The 16,095-nt window shown below is 38.4% G+C and overlaps 1 long non-coding RNA gene across 2 annotated transcripts; it reads left to right on the top strand.

Annotated features, from left to right (window-relative positions):
• Positions 1-9,176: 9,176 nt before the first annotated feature.
• LOC130462046 (uncharacterized) lies at positions 9,177-14,100 on the top strand. Of its 2 annotated transcripts, XR_008922161.1 has the most exons (4): positions 9,177-9,639; positions 11,086-11,344; positions 12,729-12,777; positions 13,811-14,100. It is a non-coding gene; the product is annotated as an uncharacterized lncRNA (long non-coding RNA). The 2 variants fall into 2 exon arrangements; XR_008922162.1 differs by lacking the exon at positions 12,729-12,777.
• The last annotated feature ends 1,995 nt before the right edge of the window (positions 14,101-16,095 follow it).

Here is a 16,095-nt window from a genome sequence, read left to right as displayed (position 1 = left end):
TGGACGCTTCGTGTAACCCTTAAGGGGTGTTGTATAATGCGGGCATGCGACGACGAGCAAGGGAGCTCGTCGCCCGTGCGGCACGAATGCAATGAGCAAGGGCGTAGTGCACGAGCACAAGGCAGCAGCCCTGCCTTGTGTCGTGTGCCACGAGCAATGGACGAATGGGCATGGGCGAAGGGCGAGCCAAGGCAGTCGCGTGTGGGCAGCAAGCGAGCTGCGCCACAACGCGCGCTGCCTCGCACAAGAGCGCGCAGCCTCGCGCGCAGCGAGCGCAAGCTCGCGTGCCACGAGCGCTGCGCCCAGCATTGCTCGCGCGCACATCGAGCGAGGACTCGCGCGCACAGCCAGCATTGCTCGCGCGCACAGCGAGCGATGTCGCACGCCCAGCGAGCGATGGCTCGCGCGCCCAGCGAGCGATGTCGCGCGCCCAGCGAGCGATGTCGCGCGCGCACTGCGAGCGATAGCTCGCGTGCGATGAGCGCTGGCGCGCGCAGCAAGCACCAATGCGTGCGGAGGCTTGCGATGGGGATGCAGCAGCTATGCGACGAGCGCATGGGCTGCGCGCACATGGCCAGCAATGGCTGTGTGCGTGCGGCCCATGGGCGTGCAACGCGTAGGGTGTTTGCGTTACGATTAAAGATCGTTTTGAATGTTTAACTTGAAAATTTCAGTTCACGTAATTTTAATTAATTTTAAAATTAATAATTTAAATTATTTTCTTGGATTTTAATTTTGAATATTGTAATTATAATAAATTTTATTTATTCTAATTATTTTACTAAAATTAAAATCATGAATTAATTTAAATACGACTGAAATTAAATTAAACTTTTTGGATTCAATTATAAATTGATATGAGCTTTAAATTTTAATTAAATTTGTATGTTTCCGGTTGGACTAGAAATACATTTTTATGTTTAAAATTAGTAAAGCATATAAATTTATTGGTTTAAGTGGGAGCGCTTTTTAGTCATAAACTCTTGATTAGGTCTACAAATCCTTAAGGTTAAAACAACTTGATTAGAATTAATAAGGACTGAATAATTGGTAGATTATTGGTGCCCTTGATTAATTGCTGCAAATGTTTACGTGATGCATAATGTGTTTTACTAACCAGCTATGTGGGCCATTCATGATAATGAATGGGTGAATGGTATATATTGTATATGTACTGTTTTGCAGGTTATGAAGTGACTAGTATGGCCCAAATAGGATAGAAAATATGGTCTGCGTACCATTAATTTGAATGTAATTGGTCTAAAGTACCAAAGTTATTTTTTCAAATATGGTCTGCGTACCATCAAATAGTTGTAATTAGTTATAACTTATCCTATTTGAAGAAAATGGTGCCTCCCACGGAGATTTTCAAGACGGACTTTGAAGTCAAAGCTTCAAGATGAAGTCGGGCCATACTAGATCACATTTATCTTATGCATGCTTTAAGTTATTTATTGTTTTAAATATGTCTTAAAATGCATGAGATCAAAAGCTTGATTATGTTGCATGATTAAGGATTTTAGTTCACTTAAAATCTAACCAACATAGTAAGAGCCTTAAGTTCCAAACTTAAAAATTGAGTTAAAAGGTGCCATGCCAAAATATACACTTGCTTGGATATCCTTTACATCAATCTAGTAATAGTTTTCGCTCAGCGAGGTGTTACTTATTGGTCCTAAAGGGGCAAGGTACACAAATAATTGTGAGTACAAGTTAGTTTTGGTGAAACTCAACGATATAAGTAAGGAGTCCTTTTATGTCGTGGCAAATTCGATAGGTTTACCTAATAAGTTCTTAGACGTACCTATCAACCAAGAATAGTTTCTAGACTATTAGCAAAAGGCTTTTGCTTACCTAAGATGTTCTAGGATTAAGTCGACAAACTGTGCTTAGTTCTTCAATGATTTTAGGATCTTGGAATCATTTTATTCACACCTGCCGGAACACATAATTTGAATAAAATGCTTAATAAACATTGAATTATGCATGTATGCTAGAATTTAAGTTTATTAAGAGAAACTGTGAATGGTTATTTATTTGTTTATTCTTTTCAATTGTAGTTTTTAATATGGCAAACAACAATTCATTCAACATTCGATCAATTCTCGAAAAGGAGAAGTTGAACGGGAAAAACTTCCTTGACTGGCAAAGGAACTTGCAAATAGTTCTTATGCAGGAAGAAAAGGAGTATGTCCTGGATGAGGCGATGCCCGAAGCTGCAGGCGACGGGGTCACTCAGGCAGCCCTCAATCGTTGGATTGATGCCAACAAGGATGTGAAATGTCTAATGCTCGCCACCATGAGTGCGGATCTGCAGAAAACGTTCATCAACTCAGATGCTTTCACAATCATCAGTGAGTTGAAGAACATGTTCCAAGATCTGGCTCGAGTCGAAAGATTCGAGACTCATAGGCAAATTCTTGAGACCAAGCTTAAGAAAGGCGAGCCCGTAAGTCCACATGTTCTCAAAATGATTGGACTCATTGAGAATATGAGTCGGCTGGATCAGCAATTTTCTCAGGAAATGGCTATAGACACCATCCTACATTCTCTTCATAGCGGGTATGATCAGTTCAAACTGAACTACAGTATGAATAGTCTGGACAAAACGCTCACTGAGCTTCACGGTATGCTGAAGACCGCTGAAAAGACGCTCAAAAGTGATAAGCAGGATGTGCTTATGGTGCGTGGGGGCAAGTTCAAGAAATCTGGAAAGAAGAGGAATGCTAAGAAAGGTGGCAACAAGGCCAGCCCAACTAAGCAAACTGGCGCCAAATCTGCAAAGAGGAAGGTCAGTCAACCCACTTCTGAATCCGAATGCTTCTACTGCAAGAAGAAGGGGCATTGGAAGAGAGATTGCTTGAAGCTAAAGGAAGATCAGAAGAACGGAACAGTCGTTCCATCTTCAGGTATTTTCGTTATAGACTGTATACTTGCTAATTCAACTTCTTGGGTATTAGATACAGGTTGTGGCTCACACTTATGTTCCAATCCACAGGGACTAAGAAGAAGTAGAAAGTTAAGCAAGGGTGAAGTCGACCTACGAGTGGGAAATGGAGCACGGATTGCTGCATTAGCTGTAGGAACTTACTATTTGTCGTTGCCCTCCGGGCTAGTTTTGGAACTGGAAGAATGTTTCCATGTTCCAAGTCTTACTAAAAACATCATTTTAGTTTCTTGCTTAGATGCTAAGGGATTTTCCTTTATAATAAAAGACAATAGTTGTTCGTTTTATTTTAAAGAGATGTTTTATGGATCTGCTAGATTAGTCAATGGACTTTATTTATTAGATCACGACAAACAAGTATATAACATAAATACCAAAAAGGCCAAAAAGGATGATTCAGATCTCACCTATCTGTGGCATTGTCGATTAGGCCATATAAACTTGAAACGCTTAGAAAGACTTCAAAGAGAAGGAATTCTAGAACCATTTGACTTAGAGGATTATGGTAAATGCGAATCATGTTTACTTGGCAAAATGACAAAGCAACCTTTCTCTAAAGTTGGAGAAAGAGCAAATGAACTATTGGGTTTAATCCATACAGATGTATGTGGACCAATGAGTACAAATGCTAGAGGTGGTTTCAGCTACTTTATCACTTTCACTGATGACTTCAGTAGGTATGGTTATGTCTACCTAATGAAGCATAAGTCTGAATCCTTTGACAAATTCAAGGAATTTCAGAGTGAAGTAGAGAATCAATTAGGCAAGAAGATTAAGGCACTGCGGTCTGATAGAGGCGGTGAATATCTGAGCTATGAATTTGATGACCATCTGAAAGAATGTGGAATTCTATCAGAATTGACTCCTCCTGGAACACCACAATGGAACGGTGTGTCAGAACGGAGGAACAGAACCTTGCTAGACATGGTCAGGTCAATGATGGGTCAGGCCGAACTTCCATTAGAATTTTGGGGACATGCACTAAATACAGCTGCACTCACTATAAATAGAGCTCCGTCTAAAGCTGTCGAAAAGACTCCATACGAATTATGGTTTGGAAAGCCTCCAAATGTGTCTTTTCTTAAGATTTGGGGATGTGAAGTATACGTCAAACGATTAATTTCAGACAAACTTCATCCAAAATCTGACAAATGTATCCTTGTGGGCTATCCAAAGGAAACAAAGGGGTATTACTTCTACAATACATCTGAGAACAAAGTGTTTGTTGCTCGAGATGGTGTCTTTTTGGAGAAGGATCACATTTCCAAAATGACAAGTGGGAGAAAAGTAGACCTCGAAGAAATTCGAGTCGAACAACAAACTCTAGAGAATGCTCAAGATGACATTCAGGATGAAACTCAGAGATCTTTAGAAGAATCTGGTGAGAATCATGGTCAATCTAGAAATGTTACCCCGCGTAGATCGCAAAGATATAGATCTCAACCGGAAAGGTACTTAGGTATTTTGACGAACGAGAGCTATGACGTTCTATTACTTGAAAGTGATGAACCTGCGACTTACAAGCAAGCTATGACGAGCCCTAGCTCCAAGCAATGGCAAGAAGCCATGCAATCTGAATTAGACTCCATGTCTGAAAACCAAGTATGGGATTTGGTCGATTTGCCAGATGGCTACCAAGCCATTGGAAGCAAATGGGTTTTCAAACTGAAAAAGGACAAGGATGGGAAACTTGAAGTTTTCAAAGCTAGATTGGTCGCAAAAGGTTACAGGCAAGTCCACGGTGTGGATTACGATGAAACCTTTTCACCAGTTGCAATGCTAAAGTCTATTCGAATAATGTTAGCAATCGCTGCATATTACGATTACGAAATATGGCAGATGGATGTCAAAACTGCTTTCTTAAATGGCGTTTTAACAGAAACTGTGTTTATGACACAGCCTGAAGGTTTTGAGGATCCAAAGAATGCTAAAAAGGTATGCAAGCTAAAGAAGTCAATCTACGGATTGAAGCAGGCATCCAGAAGCTGGAATATACGTTTTGATGAAGCAGTCAATGACTTTGGTTTCATCAAGAACGCAGACGAATCTTGTGTATACAAGAAGGTCAGTGGGAGCAAAATTGCTTTCCTAGTATTATATGTCGACGACATATTGCTTATCGGAAATGACATTCCTATGTTGAACTCTGTCAAGATTTGGCTTGGGAAATGTTTTTCGATGAAGGATCTAGGAGAAGCACAATACATATTGGGCATCAAGATTTACAGAGATAGATCTAAAAAGATGATTGGACTTAGTCAAAGCACTTATATCAATAAGGTGCTTGATAGGTTCAAGATGGCGGACTCCAAGCGAGGCTACCTACCCATATCTCATGGAATGACTCTAAGCAAGACTCAGTGCCCAAAAACACTTGATGAGCGTAGACGAATGAATGGGATTCCATATGCATCATTGATTGGTTCAATAATGTATTCTATGATATGTACACGCCCGGATGTTGCGTACGCACTCAGTGCTACGAGCAGATACCAGTCAGACCCAGGAGAGGCGCATTGGACTGCTGCCAAGAATATTCTGAAGTACCTGAAAAGGCACAAAGATGACTTCCTGGTCTATGGTGGAGATGATGAATTAATTGTTAAAGGCTATACGGACGCAAGTTTCCAAACCGACAAAGATGATTTTAGATCACAGTCTGGGTTTGTCTTCTGCCTCAACGGAGGAGCAGTAAGCTGGAAAAGTGCTAAGCAAAGCACCATTGCGGATTCTACAACTGAAGCGGAGTACATTGCTGCACATGAAGCAGCAAAGGAAGCTATATGGCTAAGGAAGTTCATAGGAGAACTTGGTGTAGTCCCCTCCATTAAAGGACCAATAGCCCTGTATTGTGACAATAACGGAGCTATTGCACAGGCAAAAGAGCCTAGACACCACCAGAGAGTCAAGCATGTACTTCGTAGATTTCACCTTCTACGAGAGTTCGTTGAAAGAAAAGAAGTCGAGATAAGCAAAATTGGAACTGATGACAACATATCAGATCCATTAACTAAACCTCTGCCGCAGGCGAAGCACAACTCGCACACTGCAGCTATGGGAATCAAGCATATTGGAGAATGGCTTTGATGTCTCTATTTAATGTTTTAAAGTTTTAGAGTTTAAATCTTTGTAAAACATTATTGGTTAATCATTCACAATAAATGAAATGAATTCATTTTTCCATTTAATTTGTGGTTTATTAAATGATGAGTCCCTTCAATTTGACGATATATTCAAGATAGACTGTCAGGACCAGTCCTGTGACTAAGAAATGTCTATCAAGTGAACTTGAATGTCAAAGGTTGAAAATGGTCCCTAATCAGAGTTTTCTATAAAATTGGACGCATAGAAAACGTTAGACGATTAGAATGCAAGATGACTAGTAGTTCTGTTTCTTGAACTATGTGGACATGGCAATGTCATAATCATTTGCATAGATACTTACTTTGGGAAGACTAGTATCGGACAAGACCTATGAAACTTTACTGTAAGAGATGAAAATCTGTCATGAGTAAATTTCATTAAATTATTAGACACTAAATCCTCAATACCTGAGTGATTTGAGATTACTTGTTTGAGAACTGGTTGCTTTGACGTTGACCAACCGTCGCACCGTAAAAGGAGGCTATAAAGGCAACGCTCGGGTAATCACCTATCAAACGAAGTCTAATCTCAAGATCGCAAGATTGGGATTGTCCTCCCATAAATCGGGATGAGATGCTTAAAAGTTGTACAAGGCCACTCGGAGAGCTAGAAACTGTGAAATGCATGGCCGTGCTCGGATGAATCATAGGCTATGATTATCTGTTTATTTGATCAGTTGAACTCTGAAACCGAGAAACACCTCTGGACATAATAAGGATGACAACTCTTACCTTATGTTCAAGAGCAAGCATCGAGCGACAAAGGAATTAGGAAATGCACACTTGTCCCTAAGGACAAGTGGGAGACTGAAGGAAATAATGCCCTTGGTCCAAGTATGCATTCTATGTTAAGTCTAATAAATGCGGTTCAGTATTAATTAACAAGTTAATAATTCAGTGAGATCAAGTGAGCTGAATGCCTAGCTAGAGGCCGCTTCAGTTCAAGTGGAATTAATGATATTAATCCACAGCTTACTCTTGACTGAACCCGTAGGGTCACACAAATAGTACGTAAACGGATCAAGTATTTAATGGCATTAAATACTCCATCTATGAATATTCGGAACCGACGGATCTTGGTTTCAGTGGGAGCTAAGATCGTCACAGGCAAGAAATGAATACTCCGGAAACGATGATATTGCCGGAAACGGAAATATGGATCGTATCGGAAATATAAATATTATCCAAGTCGTAGATGTTGCCGGAAACGGAAACATGGTACGTATCGGAAAATATTATCGGAAATGGAAATATTGCCAGAATCGGAAATATTGCCGGAAACGGAAATATTGTCAGAATCGGAAATATTACCGGAATCGGAAAATAATTCCGGAAACGGAAATATTAAATATTTGTTCGAAACGGAAATTAATTCCGGAATCGGAAATATTAAATATTGTTCGTATCGGAAATGAATTCCGGAATCGGAAAATTTAATCGGAAGCGCATCGTACGAATAAGCATCGGACGAGGCCTGCCGGACGAGGCCCAGCACGAAGCCAGGCCATCGCCCAGCAAGCCAAGCGCGCCGCACAAACAGCCACGCCAGGCCCAGCGCAAGGCCAGGCCCAGCAGGCTGCACAGCGCGCACAGCGCGCACAGCACGCGCAGCGCACAGCGCGCGCGGGCGCTGCTTGGGCTGCTGCTCGCGCGCACGCATGGGGCCCATCGTGGCAGCCGTGCGTGTGTGTGCAAGTGTTTGTGTTCGTGCACGTTTCCTAAAACATGCAGAGTTCGGTTAATGATTAAATTCCTAATTCTATTTGATAAATTAATTAAATTAGAGTTCTTGTAGGATTCTAGGTTTAATTAATTTGTATCTGAATAGGATTTCGATTCCTTTTCCATACCCCTATAAATATGAGGCTAGGGCTCACAATTTATAAGAAGTTTCAAAGTATTCAAAAGTGAGTTTTTTGAGAGAAAATTAAAACACACATCTTGCTCATAAAAGTGCCGAAATTTTCTAGTACCTTAAGGGCGATTCTAGTTGGTCAATCTTAAGGCGGATCCGGACGTGCTGTGGACTATCTACGGAGGGACGACACTTGGAGTCCTAAAGACTTGTTCTTGTTCGGTTCGGGCGCAGCTAGGGAGGGCACGCAACAAAGTGTATGCATCTAAATTATGCTATATGATTATGTGTAAATAATATGTAATCCTGGGTTAATGGTTGTTTCCGCATGATTTATGTAATATCATATGTATCATAACCTAACAATGGCAAGTATAGGTCTCTCTACTCTACTAAAGCATGGTAATTTGGCGAATTACAATTTAGTCTAGGGAGCATTATACACTACTATAAACCATTCCGACCCGATGGTCAAGGTGTGGTTCAAGAGTCTAGCGTTGTGTTTCCAATTTTCTACCTAGGTTCCTGATGGTCACGGTGACAAATAGGTAAATATAAATGAGGATCAACACACATCATAATCACGCTCCTAGGGTCGACACGAAGAATGTGCGCTTTCCCGTGTCAATAGGGAGTGTTGTGGTGTCAACGGCTTCGTGCTTAATGCCTATCTAGGAGAACAACTATATCACATGAATCGCTCTTTTCCTTGGGGTTTGGAACAAGGCAATAAACAAGAAAGACATGATCCTAAAGCGTCTATCATGCAAGCTACGAGCAACTTAAGGTATATAGCAAGCAAGGGTCAACCTATATAAGGAACCTAACATGGAATTGCTTCGAAAGTGAATGTTGGCAAGAAAGGAGTTCGGTTGTCTCTTACTTGCGATTTTTTTGCAAAAGAGAACGAGGATTTCAGCACATATTTAGGTTTTCTGACTGTGCGAAACGCGTTTGGAGGTGTGGATCACTTGCGATCCATTCAGAAATCAATAAGAACCTTTCCTTTACCGAGTGGTTTCTCTACTATACACTACAAAAAAAGGGTACATATTTAGATAGAGTATTTGCGACGGTGTAACAAAGAGACGCAAGATATTTTGAGGCGCGAATATAACTTTGCAAATTGCGACGCTGTACAGAGTCGCAATACATTACGACGTACTAAAGCGTCACTATTTACAAATAATTTTTTTTTGGAACCCACGTGTTTGTAACCGCAAAAGGAAATTTCGCCCAAATATTTGGCCAAATATTTCGCCCTAAATATCCCGCCTAATTCTCTTATCCCTGCTCCCACGATTGTCAGATTCCTTACACAACCGACTCAACCTAACACTCCCAAAAATCAACTGCTCGGTGTTCACTGAAACTTCAAAACATAAACCCCTAAATCCCCAAATGCGTTTTCCAGGAGCCAGTGTTCTTCGTTTTCCCTAAAATCCCAAATTCGTTCTCCCTAAAAAATAAATCAATAGATGCTTAGATATTTCGTTGCTCTTGATTCTCTCCCAAATTTCTTCATAGATTATCCTAATTTAGTCGAAAATGATTGAATTTCTCAACTTGTTTATGCTTAGTTCGTAGCCTTGGGGGATTTGTTCGAAAAAAACCCGACTTTTGCTGAGATTTGTTTGAGAGAAGAACGATTTCTGCTGAGATTTGTTCGAGAGGAGACCGATTTCTGCTTACTGGTATCATACTATCATCTACTTTCTCCGATTTCAATTTCAATTTTCTGCAATTTTGAGATGTTAATGGCGGTTTTCTGCAATTTCAATTTCAATTTTCTGCAACTTTTTATTGGTTTACACGCATTAATTGATATTTGTTCTTTCATCTTTGGTCTCCTCTTCTTCGGCTGCTAATGATGAAAAACATAGTAAATTCAATTATTTATCGCATCTTATTTGTGTGCTCCAATTGCTCTTTGTTGATCCTTGAATGGAAAGGGACTATGTGTGGTATTTGTATGGTTTGTTAGGTAATAGGTAGTCTCTTTGCTAGTATAATGTTTTGTTTTTTATTTTTTTCCTAGTTTATCGTTTTTTTGTTGTTTTTGATGATATAAGTTTGACCTTAATGCTTGTTTTTCATTTGATTTTATTGAGATTAGCTGAATTTTGTTGATGGATATTTGATTATGATTTTTTCATAGTATTAGTCTACACTGAAAACCAACATTAGTGCTCAATCAATATAGCCAGAAAATTCCACATCCTCTGAAAAGTCTAAAACGCTCAAGAATATAATATGAAAAGTCTAAAGGGGAAAACACCTTCAGGCTTCAGTGAAGTTTTCTATGATGATGATCTCGTACTTGTTCTATGATCTTAGCTTTAGTATTATGATCGTGAGTCATGACACTGTGTCGACTTGCCTAAACATGCCCTTAGAGCTTTGTTTCTTGAGGCAAGAGAGTGTTAGTAGCTAATAATTTGGTGACATCAAATCTGTTCTTATCCTAATAGATGATTTGTTTTAAGGTAACATGATTTTCCCTTCCCCCATGTGGTTGAGCAAGTATGAAATCAACAGACCCACTTATTTGAATAAATTAATATTCTATAACACTTTTATAGTAGTCTATTCTGAATCCTAGTATATCCAAGTCTATTGTCTAGTAGTTTATATAAAAATTCAATAAGTTCTGATCATTTTGAATTAGGTCTAACCCATTCTGCTTATTAGGGTGATCTTCAGTTTTGGTTGAAAGGTCGAACCCATTCTGCTAGCTAACTATTGTTTCTGCTAACTGCTAACTGCTGCTAATAAGTTACATGTTCATGTGATGTGCAGTGGCCTTTTATATGATTATCTTTTGGGGTTTAAGAACTTTTCTCATCCTCGTCTTGCACATATCTGTCTAAGTGTAAGCTCTAAATTCTGCTTGACCTAAAACAAATTACTCCGAGAGTCTTTAGTTGTAATTGTTTTTGTTTCCCCTTAAATTGTTGTTGCCTCGTGTCTAAATTGCTTACTGCTACTACATTAACTGCTGGTGCTGCTAAGTGCTAACTGCTAACTTCTGTTGATGCTAATGCTACTGCATTAATTGCCGCTAACTGCTAACTTCTGGTGCTGCTAAGTGCTAACTGCTAACTTCTGATGCTGATGGTGCATGGTTCTATTGGATGCAGGTCTTGATGGTCGTTGGAGCTGGACGGGGGCCTCTTGTCAGAGCATCTTTAGAGGTTGGTCCAGATATGTATCTGTGCGAATTCGCTGCCCGCTCGTACTGCTTGTCTTTTCTTGTGTTGCTGGAAGAATGAGCTCTTGGTTAGGTAATATCCTCTTATCCAAAGGCCCGAAAACAAGATAAACCTCTTTGAAAGGGATTCTTTATTTCACTAAAAAATTATGAAAGAAAGGGGATTTGCCACTGCAGGGACATTATAGGTGTTTTCTAGTCTTATGATGGATACATTCACTCGCTTTTCATATCATAAAAGTTTTAGCTTGATCCTTATTTGTAAGTCCAGAGCAATGTTAAACTATGCCTCATTAAAGCCTCGTTTAGTTAATGCTATCTTGTTGAGATAAAATGATCTTCGAACTCCCTCCAATTGTGTCCACTAGTGGAAAAACAGTCATTTGCGTCGGTCATTTAAGCCCATTTACGTCGCACCAATGTGCGACGCAACTGGCTGCGACGCAAATGAAAAAAGTCATTTGCGTCGCACTTTTGGGCGATGTAAATAAGAGTCATTTACGTCGCAGATTAGCTAACCTGCGACGCAAATGACCTTTTTTTAACATGCTGAAAAGTCATTTGCGTCGCAAATTAGCTAAAACTGCGACGCAAATGACTTTTTTTAAAACATGCTGAAAAGTCATTTGCGTCGCAGATTAGCTAAAGTGCGACACAAATGACTTTTCAGCATGTTAAAAAAAAGTCATTTGCGTCGCAGTTTTAGCTAATCTGCGACGCAAATGATATTTCAACATGTTTAAAAAAAAGTCATTTCCGTCGCAGTTTTAGCTAATCTGCGACGCAAATGACTTTGGATATTCTAAAAAAAATGAGCTGCTGGTTTTCTTTAATCCACAAATTAAATAAAATCAGCAGCTTTCAATACTACCAAAACACCAAATGCACACATAGTGATATTCAATTTAAACAAAATTCCAGAATGAAAAAAGTTATACTTCAAATACACAAACTACTAAGTACTAACCAGTATTCCAGTCACAATAAAATAGAATTTCAACTTGTAAACAATCTGAATTTTCTAAAAATATGCATATTTACACACAAATACCAACCATAACACCAAAATCAAAGAAGCAGCTATTAGGTTGCAAATAGTCTGAATTTTCCTCTCAGACACAAGTCACTATACAGAAGTATGAGCCAGCTGGTGACATTACTGCTTTGCTGATTTCTTTCTCTGTAAGCTTCAAAAAAGTTGACACAAAATACACATCAAATGACATACAATTCCAGAAGAAAAAATTGATAATAATCAGATGTTTCTGGTCATAATATCTAGAGATTCAAAATGACAGAAATAAAACCAGGAAGACAAAGATTAAAAAAAAAAAATGTTAGTTCAAGCTTATATAAATCCAGCAGTTCAGTATCGTGCTCCTGGCCTTATGTTTCTAACTTGATGCTATATTTTTCGCTGTAAACTTGCTAGTCATTATCTGCTTGCACACTCTTTACTTCTTTAGATTATTAGAATCTCGCCTGAGAATGACTGATTACATTCCCATTAATTGAATGTAATGAATGAACTTGCAGTTTTGAATTAAGTCACATTTTCTCAACTTGCAGAAGTCATTTATCAAAAAATAACTTGCCGGTTCTGTTGAGCTAGTAACCCCAGGTAATGCTACTAATAACTAGTCATATTTCCATTCTCGTGGATAATTTTTCCTTGAGTTCACCTAGTTAATGATCCAGCTTCTCTTCCCCCCAGTTCCAAAGGTTCATCATTTAGTGTCAAGATGACAACATCTACCCATTTCTATTTAACATCTTCATCTAGTTAATGAAACCAGGGATTCACTAACCAGCAGGCAGGATATACTTCTGTTGTTGACAATCTTTATAGCTGTGGGCCTGTGTGAAGGGTGCTAATCTGCTTATAACCCATTTTAATTCCATTCTAGAAAATCTGTAATTAGGTGGGATATAGTTGTCTGTGTTACTGGTGTAGGCTTCTATGAAGTAACTTAACAAAATTGAATAGAAATAGTAGTATAAGCTTTGCACTGACTTTTAGAAAGTAAGAAACCAAAGCAACTAATCCCCCTGTGAAAGTGAATTGTCGTATAAATTATTTTAACACAACTAATGATAATTTCATTTTAGAATAAGATCAATAAGATCTACAAAAAAATATTGCATAATTCCAATCCATTAGTTCTAACATTGTAGTAAAACCAAACAATTTGGAACCTGACATAGAAAAACCCCTAAAACCCCTAAGTAACCAAATCTAAACCATCATTCACACCTTCCATAGTGCAAAACATTGTCTTTTCTTACAAGAAAGTTCTGATCAGATCAATTCTTATTATTTCTGATCAGATCAGTTCTGATCAGTTCTGCCTAGGTTTGGATTTTGTCTGGGTTTTTTTTTCTGTTCATCTTGAATACCCATCTAAAAGGATACTTTAATTTGTTGACTTAAATTTTATTTTAAAGTTACCGCATTGAAAGGTTATAGGTAAAGGGGGACTATTTTGGGAAGGGGCAATTAATAATTGGTATTATATATTTTGAATAATTATCAGTTATGATTATTTTGAGAATACCACTAGTAGTTTGGATTATTGTTGTTAATTTTCCCTTGATTTTAAAATATGTTCATAAAGCTTTTTATATATATTTGACATATTAAATTTTCTTTGCAGATTATTGACGATTAAGTGGTAATAGTAAATGTAGATCAAGAGATGAACAAGTTATCTTGAAGCTAAGCTAGCATAAAGATAGGTTTACTATAATTAGTTTGTTCGTAGTCAGGAAGTTGTTTTTATTTAGTTTTGGACTATCTTGTAGAAAAAATGATGCTAGTTAGAAAGTTATTTTTGTTTTAAAACTCTGCGAATTAATTTAATGTATAAATTGTTATCATTTTTTCTAAATTAACTATGTTATCGCTAAGTATATATGAATCAAAGTATAGTATGACGTGGTTATATATATATGTTGTTTTATGATAATGTACGTAGTAAGTTAATACTTGTATTTGATTATGATTATCTATGGTCAATATGAATTTTTATAGATAATTCCTGATTTTAGATTAATTGATATATATATACATGAAAAAAATAATATGATGGAAATTGTGACGCTCCAAAGGGTCTAACTTATTTTGGAGGGAATGGGGAGAACTCGTACGAAAGTAAAGATAGGGACTCTAATAAGAGTCTATATATTTCGGGTGCGAAAAGCATCGCTATATGGTGGATAGTGGCGGAGAAATGCGTCTATAAGCGTGCAAATAGTTACGCTTTTTTTAGTCTAAATATTGCGACTACCTATAGAGTTCCTATATCCTAAATAGTGGCTGCGAAATACATCGATATTTTTGCAAATTGTGACGCTCTAAAGCGTCGGTAAATAGCGACTACCTATAGAGTCCTTATATCCAAAATAGTGGCTGCGAAATACATCGATATTTTTGCAAATTGTGACGCTCTAAAGCGTCGGTAAATAGCGGCAATGAAAATTGCGACCCTTTACCAGAGCGTCGCTATGTGAAATAGCGACACTATTTTCCGTCGCAATTTGACCCAAAAAGCGTCACAATGTGCCGCGTTTTTTTGTAGTGATATATCCGAATTTTTCAATGCCAGGATGGGAATAAGAGTGTGAGGGTTATTTGTTTCATTGCAACTCTTTGGGGTCTTTGGTTAGCACGTAATAACCGAGTTTTCAGGACTGAACGCGGTGGGGTTCCCGCGGTGGATATTATTATCAGGGATGCCTTGAAGCAGCAAGAGATCTTTGGCAATCATCCTCTACCTACATTACGTTTCCTACATCCTCCAAAAAGTGATCCGCTTTATCCGTCGGGATTTTTTAGAGCGATACTTGTTGACTCAGGGATGCAAGGAATAATGTCTTTCATTCAGGTTGATGGCTCTTGGAAGAAGAATACTCAAATAGCTGGAATGGGTTGGGTGCTTAGTAACCCTCTGATAATGTCGGATAGGATCTTAGGTGGAGCTTCTGGAGGGACAACGAAGTCAGCTCTTCAAGCGGAGGTCCTCACGTGTTTGTTTGCACTTGGATGGAGAATTGCAGCTACAGTTCGACATGTCACTGTTCTAACAGACTCTCATATGTTGGTTGAAGTGCTTCTCCAACAGAGCACGATTGACATAAACCTGCCTTGGACCATGACTGAGATTCAACGTCTGGGAAGAATGTTTGACTGGTGCAACATCCAAAAAGTATGTCGAGATCAAGTTCAAGGTACACACGACATTGCAACATCTGCAGCATCGACTTCTATTTCTTTTGCTTTCTTTCCTTAATGTTTGTCAAATCGTTCAGATAAGTTTTTTTCACAAAATATTTGTAGTATTACTACGTTACTAATCATAAAATCAAGGCTTGTAATAATAGAAAACATGCTTTAATAATATCATTGCACTTGTAATAATACGTACCTGTAATAGCTATATATGCTTATAATTTTATTTTTTTGCATCAAAGAAATATATGCTTATAATTTGAAATCACACAACTCATATACACAACAATTAATCTCTCTAGCACATAATAACACATAGACATGTCCACAATACTTTTTCTAACGAGACTGGACATTGAAAATTACCTTGAACAAGCGCGTAATTCGAATTAGTAGTCTCCTTGTGTGTTTCCTAAGTAGCCTCTGTCTACAATTATGCAAAACAAATAAACCTAAGTTAGTATACGATAGTCACATAATTAGTCTAGGTATACAAGGTTTAGTACGTAATGACCTCAAGCTAACGGCGACGGAAAACTTTAGTGATTAAACTCACCAAACCAGATTTCTCTTGGTTGAAGATATTAAATCGTAAAGTCAAATTTTGATGAAATAAGAAACTAGTTACTTAGATTATAAAACCAATCAAATTACTCCCTGCAAATTAGCCATTAATCGTCTATAATTTCTAGAGAAACATCATGATTGATT

The sequence above is a fragment of the Spinacia oleracea genome, chromosome 5 (assembly GCF_020520425.1).
Source record: "Spinacia oleracea cultivar Varoflay chromosome 5, BTI_SOV_V1, whole genome shotgun sequence".
NCBI classification, from domain to species: domain Eukaryota; kingdom Viridiplantae; phylum Streptophyta; class Magnoliopsida; order Caryophyllales; family Amaranthaceae; genus Spinacia; species Spinacia oleracea.
Note: the sequence above shows the minus strand (reverse complement) of the source record. Positions and strands in the feature narration are given on the sequence as shown.